Source organism: Cynocephalus volans, chromosome 1, assembly GCF_027409185.1.
Source record: "Cynocephalus volans isolate mCynVol1 chromosome 1, mCynVol1.pri, whole genome shotgun sequence".
In the NCBI taxonomy this organism is placed as follows: Eukaryota; Metazoa; Chordata; class Mammalia; order Dermoptera; family Cynocephalidae; genus Cynocephalus; species Cynocephalus volans.
Genome location: NC_084460.1, coordinates 86,250,769 through 86,270,949, shown reverse-complemented (window position 1 = coordinate 86,270,949; position 20,181 = coordinate 86,250,769).

Below are 20,181 nucleotides of genomic sequence, written 5' to 3'. Positions count from 1 at the left end.
TCACTATTATATTTCTACATCCGCCCATGTTGTTACACATAGCTGTAATTCAGTTATTTTCACTGCTACATAATATTCCATTGTGTGACTGTTACATAATTCATGTATCCATCTCCTATGAATGTTTAAATTTCCAGTTTTTTGCTGTTGTGATCAATAATCTCATGAATTATTTTTGTACTATCTTTTGATTCTCATATGCAAAAGTTTCTCCAGGGTATATACCTAGCAGTGAAATTGCTGGATAGTACAGAGTGAAAATGTTCAACTTCATAATTTAGGGAAAATTTGTTTTTGAAAATACATTGTTCCCATTTACACTCCCACCAACAGTGTAATCAAGGCTTCTCAGTGTTAAGGGACCATATAAATTCTATCTTAAAAATGATTTTCAATACTAGTTCTTTTAGTAAATGGTTAATAATGATCATGACTATTAAACCATATTAAGTCTCAGTGCTTCTCAAAAAATCTTTCTAAGATGCAAAATGTAACAATAAATCTTCAGTTTTAAATGCATTTTAAATGAAAAATGAATGTTGTAATAGTACAACTAAGGGAAGAAATTCGTCATTTTAAATAAGTGTGATAGCATATCAGTTTGGACTTATTGTACTATCTCAGGTGTTCTGTCAAATGAACTAATGTGACAGCCATCAATTATGTTGGGGTGCAATATGATTTTATTTCACTGTCCTCCAAAAGCACAAGGTCATTTTCTGCACCTAAGTTTTTATATTAATTACAGAGATATATCAAAGATACTTGATTTCTGAATAAAATTTTTAAATCATTGCAGCAATTCTGTTTATATAAACCATACTTTCCCTAAGAATCCTTCATCTAATTGCCCTAGGCTTCTCTCTAATAATCTCCCAACTGGCTTTCTAAATTCTAATGTTAATCTAAAGCTTTTCCTAAATTTTTATATCCTAATTAACATATATCAATATTATAGCCAATTTATAAAGTGAAGAATTGTAAATAATTGAATAATTGTTTTGTAACGGATCCAGTGTTGACAAGAAATAACATGGGTTGGAAGATAAAATTTAGTTTCTCTTCCTATAGGAGGTAGGGATTTTTTTTTTTTTTCTTTAGAGCAATTTTTTAAAAAAATTGTCAGACTCAAGAACACAACTAATTCTGTTTGATAGTCTAGCAGAACAATAAGAATAGGGCCCTGGAGAATTGTTGAAGTTAATTCAATCCTGATGTCCATTTGCATTATACCAATGTAGATTAATGTTAATATCCTATTCTTTTACCCTGATTTTTCTGATGGTTTCTCCAAGCACCCTGAGAATATTTTGGATTCACTTCAGTTTTCCATTGAAAACATTTGTTTTATGTTGGGGGCACTAGTAGAAAGACTACATTTAGGAGTCTGAGTAGTTCGAATATAAGATTATTCACAAAACCTTTCTGGTTTTTTCCTCTTGCTGGGATGCTTGATAGGCCTACCAGAAAATCTTTGATCACAAAGGATATAACTTGAGGGTTGATTCCCATATATGATATGTCAGGTAAAGATTGCTATGATAATAATAATAATAATGTGACCTAAGCTTATGTAGAAGTAAAGGTAAATCATATGTTCCATTTTCATAGCATTCTCTGTTCTTTTAGGTTTTTTTTTTTTTTCTGCTCTTTGGCAGAGTATGGAGGGTAGATGTGTGCTCTTTTTAAAAATTTTTGTTTTCATTGAGGTAAATATACATAACATAAAATTTACTGGTTTTTTTATTGTGGCAAAATATACATGACATAAAATTTACCATTTTTAAGTGTTCAATTCAGTGGCATTAAGTTTATTCATAATATTATAATAGTGCAACCATCACCATTATCCATCTCCAGAACTTTTCATCATCCCAAACGGAAACTCTACCCATTAAACAATCACTCCCTGTTTGCACCCCACCTCCCTACCAGCCCCTGGTAACCACTATTATACTTTATTTATTTTGTCTCTATGAATTTGCCTATTGTAGGTATCTCATATAAGTGGAATCATACGATATGTCTTTTTGCATCTGGCTCCTTTCACTTAGCATACTATTTTTAAGGTTCATTCATGTGTAGCATGCATCAGAATTTTGTTCCTTTTTAAACCTGAATAATATTCCATTGTATGTACACACCTTGTTTGTTTATCCGTTTATCCATTGGTGGCCATTTGAATTGTTTCCACTTTTTAGCTATTATGAATAATGCTGCAATGAACATTGGTATACAAGTGTCTGAGTCCCTGCTTTCAATTCTGTGAGATTCATACTGAGAAGTGGAATTTCTGCATCTGTGTTTAATTTTTTGAGCAACCACCATACTGTGTTCCCCAGCAGCTGCACTAGTTTACATTTTCACCAGAAACACACTATGGTCTTTTTTTATTTTTTGGTTTTTTTTAGTTTTTATTGAAAATAGTTGATTGTACATATCTGTGGGGTGGTGTTGAATATCAATACCTGTGTCATTTCTGTAGCACTTTCAAATGAATTCCTCTTTCATGGCAGCTCTTATGATGCCTCAGTAAACTCCAACATTCATTCATTGCCACCTGAGCCCAAGTTGCCTATGATAGCTTCTTACACTGTGGCCACAACCCTTAATGCCCTGCTGCATGGCTTGCAAAGTAGCTGTTCAATCCCTTGTCTCCAGTTATACCTGTGTTGAAGAGGAATTCCTTAAAAGACTCCCCACTTCTCTCCATCTACTCAAAACACACCTTGCTCCTTCCCAAGCTGTTATACATCCACAAATACTTTTAAAATACCATAATTTTAAAGGCTTTAATCATCACAACACCCCTGCTCCCCCCATATTTATCCCGGAGATGGAGAAGGCTCTTTGGAACATGAATGGTCTTGGAACTCCCAGGAGTTAACCAGATGGCTTAAATCTTTCTCCTGGGACTAAATACTATCATTTCCAAGATTCCAAATAACAGACACTAGTCAAGGTCAGGTATAACAAATACTTACTGCATTGAATTCTAATTGTCTATGACTCTTTTTTGCTTCTCAATTTCCTTCTTGGTCACAAACCATCATTCCCATTGCGACCCTCCTATTTCTAGCTACCTGAAAACATCTTCTTAATTACCTTTTTTTTCTCCTTAATACACAATTCTTCTAATATTTTCAACCAGTATTGTGCTAGTAAATGTTTAACCACCTATTCTCCAGGGAAGAGAGGTAAGGACTGAAATCTTTTATGTTTGCAGATTTCTGTAGTATAAATACTCCCACTATGGTCAAGCTATACCACTGAACATGAGGTGGGAAATAATTGCTCCGTAGCATGATTGTATTTCCATTAGACAGATACAATGGATGTAAATAATATTAAAATGTAGTAAAATAGCTAATAAGTGATGAGTTTAGAGTATTACCTTTGTTTTTAATATATTTTGCTTAGCTGTAAATTTATATTATTTATTTATTTATTTATTTATTTATTTATTAAAAGATGACCGATAAAGGGATCTTAACCTTTGAGTTGGTATTGTCAGCACCACGCTCTCCCAAGTGAGCTAACCAGCCATCCCTATATAAGGATCTGAACCCATGGCCTTGGGATTATCAGCACTGCACTCCCCCAAGTGAGCCACAAGCCGGCCCTAATTTTTAATAGTGCCTGTGTTTAATAACAGACTGTCAAAACATTTTTCTGCTGGAGGAATATGTACATTCTAGATATTATCACTTGAACCTCAACATCCATTTCTACCACCTTCTAAATTCTCTCCCTTCCAATCATGGGAAATGAAAGAATAAAAATTTCATTTCCCAGAATCCCTTGCAGCTGGAATTTTTAATGTCATTTAGGTTCTGCTGATGAAATAACCTTGTATGAGATTTGGAAGGCAGAAAAGAGGTAGAAACCATTCTTCTACTGGCCGATGGTCAAGCTCTGGTAAACTGAGTGTTTGAGTGGTCAATTCAGATTCCCCTTTTTGGTCTCCAGTTTTATGGAAGTTGGGCAGTTGGTTGCTGACAGCCTCTAACTTCAGCTACTTAGGGCCTTACAATGCTTTTGTGAGTACATAATTCCTTGTATTAAACATGTTTCTGCTTGAAGTACCTAAAGTGTTGTCTTGATTCCTGCACTGAACCCTGATATAACAAATATCCTTGGTGGCTGCTTGTTTCCTTCATGTGATATCAAAAGGAAATATCAAAACAATCACCAGCACAGATCTAGTTAGTCTGCTTGTCTATATGGTTCATCTTCTAAACTTTCTCTGATGGTACTCTACATTCATTCACATCCTGAGATTGTGCTGTGGCATTAATCAATTACTACTCTTTAAAAAAATTTTTTTCAGTAGATCTACTGGGAACAGTCAAGGAAATTAATGCTCAGTTAAGTGAGGAGAGAAGGAAAATAGCAAGATTATTTATTATTACCATTATTACTATTTTTTATAACATCAGAGGCCTGTAGTGAACAATGACTATTCATTTTTTTGTTTGTTTTGTTTTCAATTTATACAGCCTCTTTGGTCTATTGCTATGTAGCTGTATTTTAGAGAAAGACAAACAAAATTGCTTTTTTCTTTTAAGGACACTTAGGGAAAGGAATTGTGGATTTTCCTTTATGAGCCTATTACATACAATGTTTAACAACTGTTTTCTATCAGAAACAATTCCTTACAACTAGTCAAAATCTCTCTTTCTGCATTTTTGTTTTGTTTTGTTTTTAGTTTGGGGGACAGGGAGAGAGGGAGGGGAGGAACACTAGGTAATGGAAAAGTATATTATTCTGAGATAGAATCTAGTTTTCACTTATTTCCTATTAACATCTTTTTTATCCTCATAGATGTAATCCTTTTCTTCAGGTCTCTCTTCCAGTCATATGTTTTATTTTGTTTTGTTTTTCCATTTCTATCCTGCAAGCCCTTAACACATCTCCTTGCCAAATTTTTCTTAGCCACAAAACAGTTTTTGTTATGAAGGAAGTCGTCTGTTTCAGGAAAAAAAAAAAAAAACGTAATTATCTTGTGGGCAAAAATCTTTATATATTTTTCCAGCTATTTCCCTAGTCTTTGCATCATTTCCTTCTGTTGCTGTCTTTGGGCCTGATTATGCATTTATTCATACTGAGTTGTTATCACCCATACTATCTGATTGATAGACACAGTGATGGCTCATCCTGCTTTAATGTCTCTCACAATGTCTATTTAGAGAATAGCAAAATCTCTGAAGCAATGTAGTATGTAAAGAAGCCTATGGATGGGCAATTACATTTTCTACTTCTTTGCTAACTTTGCAGATTAATTTACTGATTTGTTTATTTCAACCTATAGAATCAAATCTATGGAAACAAGTTAGAGCCAAAGATAATTTGCTGAACTATCTGTAATAACCCAAAAGTCAATGGACAAATTTTGAAGTAATTCACCTCAAGGAGAAAATACCTAAGGCTGACAGGTTAGCTCAGTTGGTTAGAACATGGTGTTGATAACACCAAGGTCCAGGGTTTTCAATCCCTGTTTTCACTGGCCAACCATGGGAAAAAAAAAAAAAAAAGAAAAAAGAAAAAATACCAGGGGAAGGGGGAAGCGGGTAATGTGAGATTATAGAAATAAGAGAAAATTAGAAATATTTTGAGGAAAATTACCTCACCTATGAGAATAAAAATTAACACAATTTTAATTTGAGTAAAAAATAAAAAGGACATTCAAGAGTAAAAAAGGAGAAAGTGTACCCTAATAAGTGTTGAATATTCTCAAAATTTGGTTGAAAACACTTTTCTCTCACTCTATATTGTTACCCTAGAAGTTTCCATCCATGCCCAAGACACCAGTTACTATCTTTACATTACTGACTCCTAAACGCCTTTTTGTAGTCAGACCTCTCTTCTTGAGCTTCTGCATCCAACTACCTACTCAACATTTCTGCTAAAGTCACCTCAAAGTCAACACATTCAAGACCAAGCCCGTGGCCCCCTCCAGTGTTCTTTCTCTCTGTGAATGGCACCACCCATCTATTTGCACTAGCCAGAAACCTAAGATTTATTCTTGATTCCTTCATCTTCCTCACTCCGCATATCCAAATCACCAAATCCTGTTGATTTTACCCCCTATAACATTAATATGTGCACTGCTCTCCACTTCTCCCATTAGAACTCTCCTCCAATTGACCATCATATCACACCTAGACCACTGTTATAGCCTTCTAATTTATTTATTCATAGTCATTCTTACCCTCTTTTAATCCATTGTACATGTAGCATTCAGAGAAGATACCTGGTAGAACGGGGAAGGGGATGTGTGGAAGATTATAAAAATAAGAGAAAATAAGAAAATTGTAAGTCTCAAACCCAATCCTGCAACAATCTTGCTTAAAACCCTTAAATGACTTCTCATTACTCTTAACAATAAAGATAAAAGTCTTTACTATGGCCTACCTCTCTATCTCAGCCTTATTCTACACTACCTGCTACCTCAACCCCTCTTCTTCAGCCACATTTGGCTTCTTAAGATCCTGTAAAGCACCTAACTCCTTCCTGCTTCAGGACCTTTATTCATGCAGTTCCACGTAGCTTAAATGCTTGCCTTCCCAAGCCCACTCTCCCACTCACACTCTTCCTAGTTAATTATTACCCCTCAGATCTCAGCTCATGCATCACTCTCTCAAGAGCCCTTCCTGACTCTGCAATCTAAGTGAGTTCCCACTTGCCCCCTCTCATGGCAGCCAGTACTTTTACTTCAGACTGCTCATCAGAATTGTAAATATATACTTGTTGGGATTTTTAAAATTAATGTCTGTTTTACCTCACTCTCACTATAGTTTATATGCTCCGTGAGGGCAGGAACTGTGTGTATTTTACTCTCCCTTGTAACCCAAGCACCAATACAATGCCTGGCACATAGCTGACGTACTATAAATATGTGTTCATAAATGAATGAAGATAGTTATTCTGAAATCATTCTTTCAGCTCCACTCAAAGTATCTTTACTATTGCTGGTAATAAATGAAACTAATCAATGTGACTTTGAATCATGGATAGGAATAAAGAGGAAAATCAAAGAATAACTCACCCATGGCCAGTTGAAATTTTATTTTACTAGCAGATAGAAAACTTTGAAGACCATGTGGATTCTCTTTTTCTTTTTCTTTTTTTTACATTGTTGCTCACCTTATCTTAAGACCATGCTTACATTAGAGACATAGGGAAAGTCTTTACTAGAACAAACATCTTTGCAAAATGGGTATCCTTTGTTCGTTTTTCCGCTAGGATGTTTGTCTTTTTTTTTTTTTTTCTCCGAAATTTAAAAACTTTTTATGTATTAAGGCTATCATTGAGGTAGTAAATACTTTTCCTGTCTTGTCGTTTACACTTTCATTATTTATGATGTTTTGAAATAGAGCTTTATTTGATTTTGATTTTTGTTGTTTATCTTCTTCTATTATAACATCAATTCTACCTTTTTCTTCATAATTTGTACCTTTTATATCATGCTTACAACAGGCAAGTAGGCTTTTTATTTCTCTATACACACAAGAATTTGCCATGCACCAAGGATACTTTCCTCCAGCTATTTTTCCCACCATCCCCGAGACACTGCAGTATATAACTCACTCATTCATTAGTTTATCCACAGTATTTATAAATTTATCATTTATTCAGCACCTACTATGTGTCAGGCACAATACTACAGGCAAAATGGACACAATCCCTATCTTCATGGAGCATGTAGTGAGAAAGGCAGACCTTTAACATATAATCATTCCTAAGTATACAACTACATACTGACCAAACTTGTTAACAAAATCGTAATCATGCAGAATATAATTCCTGTGGTGATTGCTTCAACTTGCCCAATTACAAAGTCAGGCAAAAAGTGTTGGCAGTCCTTCTGTAATGGAAGAAATTGTCATTCTTGGGTTGGCTCTCTCTGTGTCAAGGTTCCCTACCTCCACCCAGTTGTCTCCTTGTATTTCCACCCCAGAATCATGAATATGCACCCATCTTCACCATTCAAAACACACTACACATCTATTAGAATGGCCAAAATCCAAACACAAACACCTCCAAATGTTGGGGAGAAGGACGAGCAGAAAGCTGAGGGCAGCGTGATTGAAGTGTGTGTGTTGGGGGTGGGGCAGATGTATTTCTGAAATACCCTGCGGTGTAATATTTATTGAGCCATCCTTCACCAGAAGGCATTCAAACTTGTCTTTTGCAAAAACATTCTTGGGACTCCACAAGACTCGAATCTGTCTGTATAACCATGGGAGCTCTTTACAGAACAACTTCATCCTCTGAATTTTTAGAACAAATCAAAGATACAGACATAGCAATTTATCAGCTGCTGAGTAACTTTGTAATAAATCCTTAGTAAGCCACTTAAGAAAGATCTTTTCCAACAACGCATTCATAACGTAAACATCAAGAACAAAATATTTTTTCTATTTCCCATGGTCTCAATCCCTTTTACCATCTCAGCACATGTGAGGGACATGACACCCTTCACCAGTTTCTATCCACCTGGGTGGTGCTTCTCTAGGCCCCCATAGCTGCTGATAACATCTTGAGTTGGGGTGATGGGGCTGGGGCTGGGACTGGGGTGGTGGAAGATGCAGAGAGATAGTTGCCTAAGTGATTCTGGTATCAGCTCCGTGAGCATGAGACTGCACCTCTCCACTTCCATTGCAGCTTAACTGGCTAAGGGCCCCACGCTGCGATCCATCTGAGTTTGTGCTGAGACCAGGCTTCCCACGGGCTGCTCCCAGCCAATGACGGAGTGCTCCAGGGACACTAAGTACCAAGACAGGCCCAGTCCTGGGAGACAAGGGACTTCTCTGACGCATGACTTTGGCTCAAGGACTCCCTGAGAGCCTTGTTGACCCTTTCTGAGACTGCTCAGTGATCTAGGACGTTTCCACCTGACCTTCTCTCCCTGTCTTCATTCAGAGTCAGACTTCATCACAGTTTGACAGCTCTCCCAGACTGTCTGCCTTCCTCCCCGTTTTCTCTCACAGAGGTATTTCCTCTAATAAAATCCTGTCATGTTGAATCCCATTTTGGCATCTGATTCTCAAAGGACCCAGAATAACACACTTTCTAAGTTGAGAACCACTGATTTAGATTCTCTTTACTCAGAGTTTTTGGCACTGCCTCAGAAATAGAAAGTTATAATACTCAGTTGTGCACGTTCTTCAGAATATTTCTCTAGCCAGGCAGCTGCTTTTCTGTAAAGTTATCTGCTACTCTTTACAATTTGCCTTTAAAATATGCTCTTCCAGACTCACCTCCGCAGCTTTAATTAGTATTTATTCTCTAAATGGTGCCATACCCACAAAACCTAAAAAAGAAAAGAAACAATTGGTTTCCTCCATGCTTCCCTTTTCTAATAAAGACAATGAAAAATGTTTATCTGTCACATTTTTGCCCGTTCAAGATTTTGTTTAACAAAACCGAAAATATTTTTAGGTTCTAAAAGACCACTTGCTGATGTGGTGATTCTTAACCTTTGTGGGGTCAGAGACTCTACAGGTAGGGACCCAGCACTTGCCCCAGAAAAAGAAATATACATGCAAAACTTTACACAAAAACCCTAGTCTGAGGGTCTTTCTAGTCTGTTTGAGGATGTCCTCGTTACTGCTATTAATTTAAAATATATTTTGTTTCCTAGTCTGAGCTGTCTTTGAAAAGAGAAAGTCAAATTTGTCCACTGATTCTTTGGCATCCATGTATATGTCAACATAACACACAGATGTAAGACTACATAATTTATATTTAACTAAGATGATCATTTTTTCATATAATCTTCCTGTCTGAAGGAGAGAGTTTATGGGGGAGAGTATGGAATACAAGATTTAGAGTCAGATTTCCTGGTTTTAAATTACGCATTACTGTTCGTTAAACACACCAACCACTCTCCCATCTCAGAGCCTTGGCACTGCTGTTCCCTCTTCCTAGACACCCCTTCCCTCAAATATCCACATGGCTTATTCCCTCATTTTTTTAGGTTATTTCTCAGTGTGACCTTGTCAAAGAGGCCTCCCTATAGATGCCTACTCTCCGTCTCTGCTTTATATTTCTTCATAGAATTTGTCACCACCTGACATATCATTTGTTTATTTATGGTCTGTGTCCCCCTGAAAGGATATAAACTCAATGTGAGCAAGGATTTTGCACACACACACACCATCAACCTCATGCTAGAACAGTGTCTTACACATGGTAGGTGCTCAGTAAATATTTGTTAAATGAATTGTAAGACCTTCAAATAGTATACGTTTTGGAATGTTTGTACAAACGAAGACTACTTCTTATATAATACTCTAAATTACCTTTAACTAACAGTATGCTATTCGTCTTTTAGTAAGAGGGTTAAATGACTTTTCAAAACAGCTACTTTTGTGTGCAAAAAATATAGTTTGGAACTACATATTGATTTAGTCATCTTGGGATTTCAATAAAACTTTTTTCAGTAGATGTATCTGAAACTTCATAAGTAATTACAGCTAATGCTTAAATTGTGCTTACTGCTCCAAATGCTTACATATGTTAATTAATTTAATCTTCTAATAGCCCTATGACACAGGCACAATTATTACCCCCATTTTACAGATAAAGAAACCAAGGCACGGAAAGTTTGTAACCTATCCAAGGTCACCCAGTTAATAATCGGCAAAGACGGAATTCAGGCAGTCTGGCCTAGATGTAAGTTATTAACAACTACCCTATACAGTCTTTTTAGTTCATGAAAGAGAAAAGCTGGAGTTTATGGTTAGGGAAATATCTATGTTTTCCATTACTTGTACTTTCTACTAACGACGTGAACATAGCACTGTTGTGGCTATTTAAAGTGACCAAATTGTCTTTTCTAAAAATTCAAGAAAAAAAAATAAAAGGTTAATTGCTTAAACCATGGACAATCTCAAAGCATTAGTAAGGAATTATTATTGGCTGCCTCCTTTCTCCTCCTCCTAAGCAGCTCATTTATATACGCATTGCACTGCACTGAATTTTCAAAATCACCCTTGCAGTTCAGTTCAGGAATACATTTCCATAATAAAAACAATTAGCTTGTAGAACAGTTTTCTGAGAGAAAGTAGCAAAGTCTTTATAGCTTTGGGCATAGATAGCCTCACCTGACTAGGAATGTTTCTGAGTGGGGAGAATCCTGGGCAAGCTGACACTGAGACCACAGCTTCTCCATTCCTAGTTTGTGCTGCTCTGGTCACAATGTAAGTACTTATGAGGGCTTCAGATTCCTTTCTGAAGTGGACATCACTTTTTTTTTTTTTTTTTCTAATTCCAGATGTCCAATGAATTTGAGAAGTGGATTTACTCTGATTATAACGTTGTATGGTACACTGGAATTTTTGCCAAATCCATCTGGGAAAACAACTTGGAGGTATTTCCAGGTTTCAAAAGCAGGTGTGAAATAAATTTAAGGTTTATAGGGTAATGAGTACCTAAGCCAGGCTCTCAGATGACCATGATTTGCCACTGGGCACCATATGCCAAGAATCTGGGCAAACATAGGCTGTGGATCTCAAGTGTCTCTGCAAATAGCTAGCTGTGTATCCTGCCAATTTTACTTTATTTTGCTGTGCAAATGGCAGCTGTGCCAGAAAGCATCTGTGGATTTAACTGAATTGCATTGCATTCTTTTTTTATACTGGTATTTTTGGATTTCAGAAAAATGAAGGTGTTGAAAAGAGTTCACAGATTTTGAAATTTCCCATTAACGTTTTTAAAGAGCAAAAAAAGTTTGACATTTCTCCTGAAGCAGCTGCTTAAAATTACTATTGATTGCCTTGACATCTAGTTCTAGAAATAAACAGAAGTCCCATCTCATTAATGTTTAAACCACAACTTAGCAGAGGTTCTCAGATAACTAGATCTATCCTTAGTTCCTAAATAGCTAACCAGATCTTGTGCTTTATTGGTAATTCATGGGCCTAACATCATTGGTTATCCCCATCTCACACTCTTTTGAGAATAAGTAGAGTATAAATAAATTTCAAACACATTTTCACTAAGTCCCTTTCCATTCTCATTCTCAGTCCACTGTGCATGAGACTTAGGCTAAGACAACCGAAGCATTTCAACTCCCTGGCCAATCAGATGGCTCAATTGGTTTGAGAGGTGGGATGTGGAAATGTAGGCCTGAAACTACCACAAATGTTTTTGCTACCATGAAGAAAACCAATCCAAAGAAGAAGCCAATACACGAAAACAGAGTTGAGAAAATCACAGAGGAAAAAAGCCAGATTCCTAATGATGTCAAGAACTTCTAGATCAAACCACCTGAAGCCTGCCCTATATCTGGACTTCTCATTTACATGAGCCAATGGATTCCTTTTATTTTAAGTCTGAGTTATGGCTTTGTTACTTATAATTTTAAATTTTCTAATGATATTCTTTTGCTAGGTATAAACTGGTGCACAGAGGTAGTTTCTTAACATTGGGACCCTATCTGCCCCATTTTATGAAGTAGAATGCTTTTGGCTGCAAGTAATAAAATGTCTACCTAAAATGATTTAAACAATAAGATCCAGGACCACCATGATACACAATGTGAATGGTTCTCCCTGAAGTTATTCAGCACAGTGGCTTTGATAATAAGGCTATTTACAATATCACATAACAGGAAGTTCAGAGGTAGGCGTAATGCAAGGTTGGTTAATTTAGCAGCTCAATGAGATCATTATAAAAGACCTGGATTCCTTCATCTTTCCACTCTGCATCCTCAGTAGGTTGGCTTGGTCTCTTGTAATTACAAAATGGCTGACGAGGAGGAGAATTTTTTCTGAGAAGTGTGGTGCAGACTTTGCCTTGTGTCTCTGACTAGATGGGTCACCTCCTACACAAAAGCAAAAATGAATAGAATTGGACAATTTGTAGTTTATATTTTGGGACTCAGGAGAAATCCCACCTTCGCTGTGTACATTGCCACCTGATAATCTGAACAAAATTAGAGATTTTAATAATGGTTGCCATATCTACCAAGGTTATCATCAAAATAGCTGTTACAAACCTGTTTGTATTTTACCTTGAGAGAAGTTTTCTGTCAAAATGTTCTAAGTGAAATCATATACTGAAAAGAAAAAACTGACTAAAAAAATTAACTAAAATTGAAGATTTTATGTTCAAGTTATTGTATATCAAATACACCTTAATAAAGCTGTTAAAATATTCAAGTTATTATTTGTAGTGGTATCATAAACATCATACCTGATCAATATTCTAATATTAAAACACAAAGTCCTAGACTCAGTGGGTCAATTCAACATCAAAGAAACTAAACAGAAGAGAATGCTCAATTAATCTATTGTCCAAGCAAGGTGTATGAGATGTGGAAGTTAATATCTTGTCAATACCTTTTCTTGAGGAAAAGAGGTTGGGGTCAGACAGTAACTAAAATATTTGTTTCATATACCTGTGATTCATGATATATTAATGCAAAATTTGGTGATACTTTTAAGATCAGAAGCCAAGTTTAACCAACAATAACTTAAGAAATGACAAATAGGAAAAAAAAAGATAGGGAAGAAAAAAGAAAATTAAACTAAAGAAAAGAAACTAGAGAAGGGGGAGCAATAAAAATATTTAATTTCCAAAAATTGTAAATGTCTAGACACCATAAAAAAAAAATCACCTAAATATAAGTGATATCTATGCTTTCATAGATACTATACTAAATTCATATAATACTATTTCTTTTGAGTTTTTTAGTATCATCAGTCTGTCACTATTGAAATTACATTTGCATTATTATTTGTTCTGCACTAAATTGCTCTAGCAAAAATCAAAGACATACTATGGGTTTCTGTAAATGTTCTGATATATGGTTTTCCTTCATTCCTATTATTTTGGTTAGTATGATAGTTTTTCTGCTACCCCAGGATTGATTCTAGTAATGGAAGATTTGGCTTTGGCTTAATATTTAATACTTTCATTTCTCTAATAACATGCTCTTAGGCCCCACTTATTTCAACACACATCTCCTGCCTTTCCATTGTTTTGTTGTTTATAATGTCAGTTACAAACTCTGTGGGGGGAAAAAATAGGTCTAATATAGAGAACTTCTGTCAGTGATTATTGTGGTAGATACTAGTAATAACAATTGTATTATGGCTTCTCTTTGACATAATTCAGTTTATATTTTTTAATCAAAAGTTCAATAACAAAATATTGCAACTTGTTGCTTCTGGGTTACATTGTTTTCTAGTGTCACCTCCTCTACATTTCTCTCTTTTTGATGGGGGTTAAATTGACACATATTTCTTTGTGTCCAGATGTGTTGGATGGATTCCAAAACTATGGCTACAGTAATCTCAGGTGAATTTTTTCAAATTCAATGGCATTTAAAATTGATGCTTCAACTAGAAAAATTCTCAGATGGTGGATGTGACAAGTAGCATCTAAAATAGCTCCCAGTAATCCTCTCCTCCTGGTATCCCAGCACTGTGTAGTCCCTTCCCTCTGAATGTGGGCTGGACCTAGTGACTCTCTTCTGATTAATAGAATATGGCAAAAGTGATAGTCACTTCTGAGATTAGGCTACAAAAAGACTCCGGCTTGCATTTTGGGCTCTTCCTCTCATACTGTCCATCACTCTAGGAGATGCCAGCTGCCATGTTGTGAGTACCCTATAGAGAGGCCCACATGGCAAGGAGCTGAGGGGGGCCTCTAGCCCACAGCTGCCAAGTAACTGAGGCACCTCAGTTGACAACCCACGAGATGCTGAATCCTGCCGACAACCACATGAGTGGGCTTGGAAGTCAAACCTTCAGGTAACACCTTGACTATAGCTTGAGCCAGAGGTGCCCAGCTAAGCTGCAGCCAGATTTCTGACCCAGAGAAACAGTGAGATAATAAACATTTTAAGTTTTGAGGTAACTTATTAAGCAGGAATAGATAACTAATATGATGGCCAATTCAGTACTTTTTTTAATCCCAGAAGACTGAGTTGAGAATTTTGGAAAATGTGCTCTCAGCTCTTGTAAAGGGTGAATGGTTCAGGATTATCAACTCACATTTTGAAGTAGCCCCACTCCCTTGGTTTTAATGATGAGGTGGGTGGGGGTGGAGTGAACAAAAAAATCATAAGACAACTCTCTGACTTCACCACCACCATATAGTCTGTCCGTTTGTTAGTGGTATAAGGGACCTGAGCTGTTTTTAGCAACAACACTTCTGACAACAAATGCATAGGTTTTTTCCTCAAACCAACAAATATTACACCACTCCGGACAGCAGTTTGTGTCCTACAACTCAATTCAATTCTGATACTACCTGTAGTTAGCATCAGATCCCACAAATTAAGGCTCAGTGCCACAAGACTTCCTCCACTTCAGATGCCAATCTCAAGTTCTGGGTCACATGGGTGACTTCTGACAGACTGACTGTAAATCAGGGATTCCCATTGCCCCCACATCAGGTTTCATAATTTGCTAGAACATCTCACAGAACTCAAGAAGGCACTTTATTTACTATTGTCAGTTTATTAAAAAGTATACAACTCAAATGTAAGAGATGTGTAGGGCAAAGTGGGTAGGTGAGAAGGAGGTAGCATAGAGCTTTCATGCCCTCTCAGGGCACACCACCTTCCTGGCACTCAATGTGTTTAGCAACCTGAGAGCTCTCAAAATCCTGTCATTTAGGGGGTTTTATACAGGTTTGACTATGTAGGCATGATTGATTACCTCATTGGCTGTAGGTGATTAACTCAATCTCTAGCCCTTCTTCCCTCCCTGGAAGTTGGAGATGAGGCTAGAAGTTCCAACCACGTAAACATGGCTTGGTCTTTCTGGTGATCAGCCCTCATACTGAAGCTATCTAGGAGCCCCTCAGCCAAGAGTCAAATCATTAGCATAGCAAAGACACTCTTGTCACTCAGGAGGTTCTAAGGGTTTTAGGACCTCCATGCCAGGAATCAGGGACAAAATCCAAATATCTTTTTACGGTTCCAGAGGCCCATTTTTTGTTGCCTCTTCTGCAAAACAAGCATAAGGCAGCTTATACTAAAAAGCATAAACACAATAAAATTAACACTGAAATAGAAAATAAGGACCATAAGAAGGAGATTATATTGCATTTATGGAATATGATAGTCCTGGGTAGAATAATGATCTCCTAAAGATGTCCACATCCTAGTCCCTAGGACCTGTGTATGTGTTATGTTACATGACAACAGGGAATTAAGTTGGCGAATGGAATTAAATTTGCTAATCAGCTGATCTTAAAATAAGAAGATTATTCTGGATTATCTGAGTGAGCTCAGTGTAATTGTAAGAGTCCTTAAATGGGCAACAGGAAGTCAGAAGAGTCAGAGCCAGAGAGATGGCATCATGAAAATAGATTGACCAGCCACTGCTGTCTTTGAAGATGGGAGGGGGCCCAAGCCAAGGAATTCCCTTTTTCTAAGTTTTCAGACCCTCCTCATTTTATCTGGTCATCAGACAAATCAATTTTAGAAGCACTGAACACTAGTTATGCTAATAATTTCAAACTACTTTAATTCTCTGTTCTCTTGGTATTTACTCACCATTTATTAGAGAGGCTGAGAGTATGTACAGGAAGAGTCCGGAAGGATAGTGCCAGGTAGCAGTGCTCAGCACGGTTTCCCTGCTCAGAGAGGCTCAGCTCAGACCCCAGACTTGCATGCCCCACCCACTCAGAGAAACAAAAGCCCCACTCAGAAAACAAACCGCACAGACCTACACGTCTTAGAACAAATTTTAGCAAGCCTCCTTGGAGGTCTCATATCCCACACACACCACCTTGTGAATGTGTCCTGACCTCACCTCCTTCCTGTCTTCCTCCACTCTGACTGCCCTGGCCTCTTTCCTGTTTGAAACTGCCCCACGCGCTCCTGCCTCACAGCCTTTTGTTTTTGTCTCCTCTTTCTTGTATATTTTCCCCATTGCCCCCTCACTCTTTTCAAAGTCACCTTCACAGAAAAGTCTTCCCTCTCCACTGTGTAAAATGCTCCTCCCCCTTCACTTTGTCCCTTTAATCTGCTTTACTCTTCTTCACAGCCCTTGTCACTACCTGAAATTTTATGTATTTATTCCCTATTGCCTATATCCCCGTCTAGAATGTAGTCTGCACAAGAGCAGGGGTTCTGATTTTCTGTTCACTGCTTATCCCAGCATCCAGAACAATGCTAGGCATACACAAAGCTCTCAGTAAATATTTACTGAATAACTGGATGAATGCTTTCCAATTAACTAGAGCCATCTCCCCCAGAGAAGTTTGCATAATAGGCTCTTCTCCATCCTGTTACATTTTCAGTAATGTACACATAATCCAGTGATGTGTGAGAGTTCTCTGGCCCCTGGGAAGCTCCTTGCTGGCCCTCTACTTGATCAGACTTTGAGTAGCCATGAATTTGACATGTGGACGCTTGTCAGAGAGTCAGTAACATCTGTTGCATTCACCTAGCAGCTATGCTCCATTTCTGCTCTCAACTCACCCCTCCACTGCCTAAAACTCCCAAGGGAGCTCCATAAGCTCCTGACTCTTCTGAGATTGCACAGCTGGAAAACATCTGTCTCCAGGCATATATTATTCCTGTTAATCTCTGGATTCAGGAGTCAATAACAAAGTCTCCTGAGCATGGTATACTATGAGCATTTATTACCAATTTGCTATTATTCAAGTCATGGGAATATGTCTAAAGGGTAAGAATTTATGGGGTTCCACTGTCCCTTTCTTTTGACGGAGATGTCCCCTGGGTCTAGGTAATCCAGGGTCTGCTAATCCTTTCTCAGATTCTGAAACATCTGTCAAAGGCCTAAAATGTTTGAATCCAGGCAACATCAATGAGACCATGTCATTAATGAAATAAACGGAAAATCCTACGTACTCTTTTTTCTGTCACAAAAGTTATGCATGGTCATTGTAAAAACAATTTTTTTAAGTCAACAATAAGAAATGAATACAATAGATATGGCCCACTTCACCAGGTTGAGGTACAATTACAGTAACACCTCTTTTACTTTCCCTTTAATCATTTGGGCCCCATATGCTCCTACTAGCAGGAAGCCCAGTATCTCCCTCCTAAGGCTTCCTCTCCTGCCATCCCCAGAGCCAATCAAGTGCCAATATTTCCTAAGTCCACCCACTTCAACATCTCCACTGTGACCACCTGTGCCATTATGATAGTTATACATTGGTTTTCGTCCTCCGTTCTTGGCTCATGCTACTCTCTGACCTTCTCCTGCCTTCCTTTCACCTGCTCCTTATTCTCCCCGAGGCAGGAAATTCTCTGATCTACCTCAGCTGATTGTAGGTCATAAAACCCCAGTTCCAGGAAAGGTCTCACCCCATGCCCAGGAAGAAAAAATGCTGCACAGATAGGCCAAGAAGAATCTGAACAAACAGGCCTTGCTGGGTTTCCTCACTGGGCTATTAGCATTAGATCATATCCTTTTTGTCTAATCCATGTCTCAATCATGCCTTCGTAATGAAGTTTCCAAAAGAACCCAATAGCACAGGTTTTAGAGAGCTTCCAGATAGCTGAACACCTGGAGATTCCTGAAGAGTGGCAGGCCCAGGGAAGGCATGGAAGCTCCAGCTGCACCTCACTCTGAGCACCTCTTCATCTGTATCCTTTGTAGTATCCTTTATAATAAACCAGTAAACCTAAATATGTGCTTCCCTGAGTTCTGGAACTGTACCAAGGAAGGAGTTGTGGAAACCCTGATTTACAGCTGGCTGGTCAGAAGTTCCAAAGACCTGGGCTTGCTACTAGCATCTGAAGTGGGGAGCAGTCTTAGGGACTGAGCCCTCAACCTGTGGGATCTGTTGTTATCTCCAGGTAGATAGTGTCAGAATTGAATTAGAGGACACCCAGCTGGTGTCTGCTGGAGAATTGCTGGCTTGCTTGCTAGTGGGGAGAAATCCCCACACATCTGGTCACAGAAGTCAGAAGTCTGTCTTCTGTGCTGACAATTTATGCTGTGAGAGCAAAGGAAAAGCAAATAGTTCGTGTTCTGTTTTTCCACTCACAACCACAAGCCATCATGCACCCCTTCCCAGGAGAATCACTGTGGTCTCCCAGAGAATCCAGTCCTCCCTAGTATTACCCCTGAACCCCTGACATTTGAGCAGAGACCTGAAGGAGGTGAGGGAGCAAGTTAAGAAGAAGGTGGGAAGTCTGGTAGGGTAATCGTGGTCCAGGCAGAAGGAATAGCAGGTGCTAGGATCCTGAGGATGGCGTATGCCCAGAGATTGGAGAAATAGCAAGAAAGCCAGTATGAATGGAGAGGAATGAGTATGGGAAGGGAGGCTGGGGTGAACAGTAAGAAGGGAGGGGAGGATGGACAGATCACTTAGGGCATTATAAGCCACTGTTAGAACTTCGTAAAGTTCGTTAAAAAAAAAAAAAAAGAACATTTTACTCAAAATGAGATGTGAGCCATTGGAAAGTTCTGTGCCATTTGACTTCTGGTTTTTGTGTTGAGAATAGACTACAGGTGGGCGAGATTGGAATCAGGAGCACAATTTAGAAGGTCTGAATTGCAATAATCCAGTGGCTGAGGGTGGTAACAAAAGTGGTAAGAAGTGGTCAATTTCTGAATGCATTTTGAAAATAGAAATCACAGGATTTCCTGATGTATTAAATGTGGGGTTAGAAAGAGAGGACTCAAGTATGATTTCTAGATTTTTGGCCTGTGCAACTGATAAAATGGAGTTGCCATTTACTGAGATATTAACCACTATTAATAATAATGCATATCTTTCTAGATTTGTTTTTTTTTTTCAATACACAGAGAAAAACGTCATTATTTTACAAAAGTAGAATCATACTTGCTTTAATAAGTTTTACTGTAGAAGTAAAATATCCTCTAGGTAGAAATTTATGCAAGAGAGACATACATGGAAAAGTAAAATTACTCCCCAACCCCACATTTCCATTGCTCAGAGGTAATCACTTTTAAGGTTTCCTTTGGTATCATTTCAGAAAAAAAAAAAAAAAATTTGCATTTACAAATATTTATGTGTATGTTCTTTTTTGCATAAGTAGGATTATACTATTTGTAACTTTTATACTCTTCCTGAATCTCTTTTGATAATATCATACATAGATCTACCTCTTTATTCTTAATGTTTGCATAATATACCACTGCATGTATGTACAATTACCTCCCACATAGATATTTTAAGTTAATTCTAGTGTTTTGCAAATTAAAAAAAAAAAAA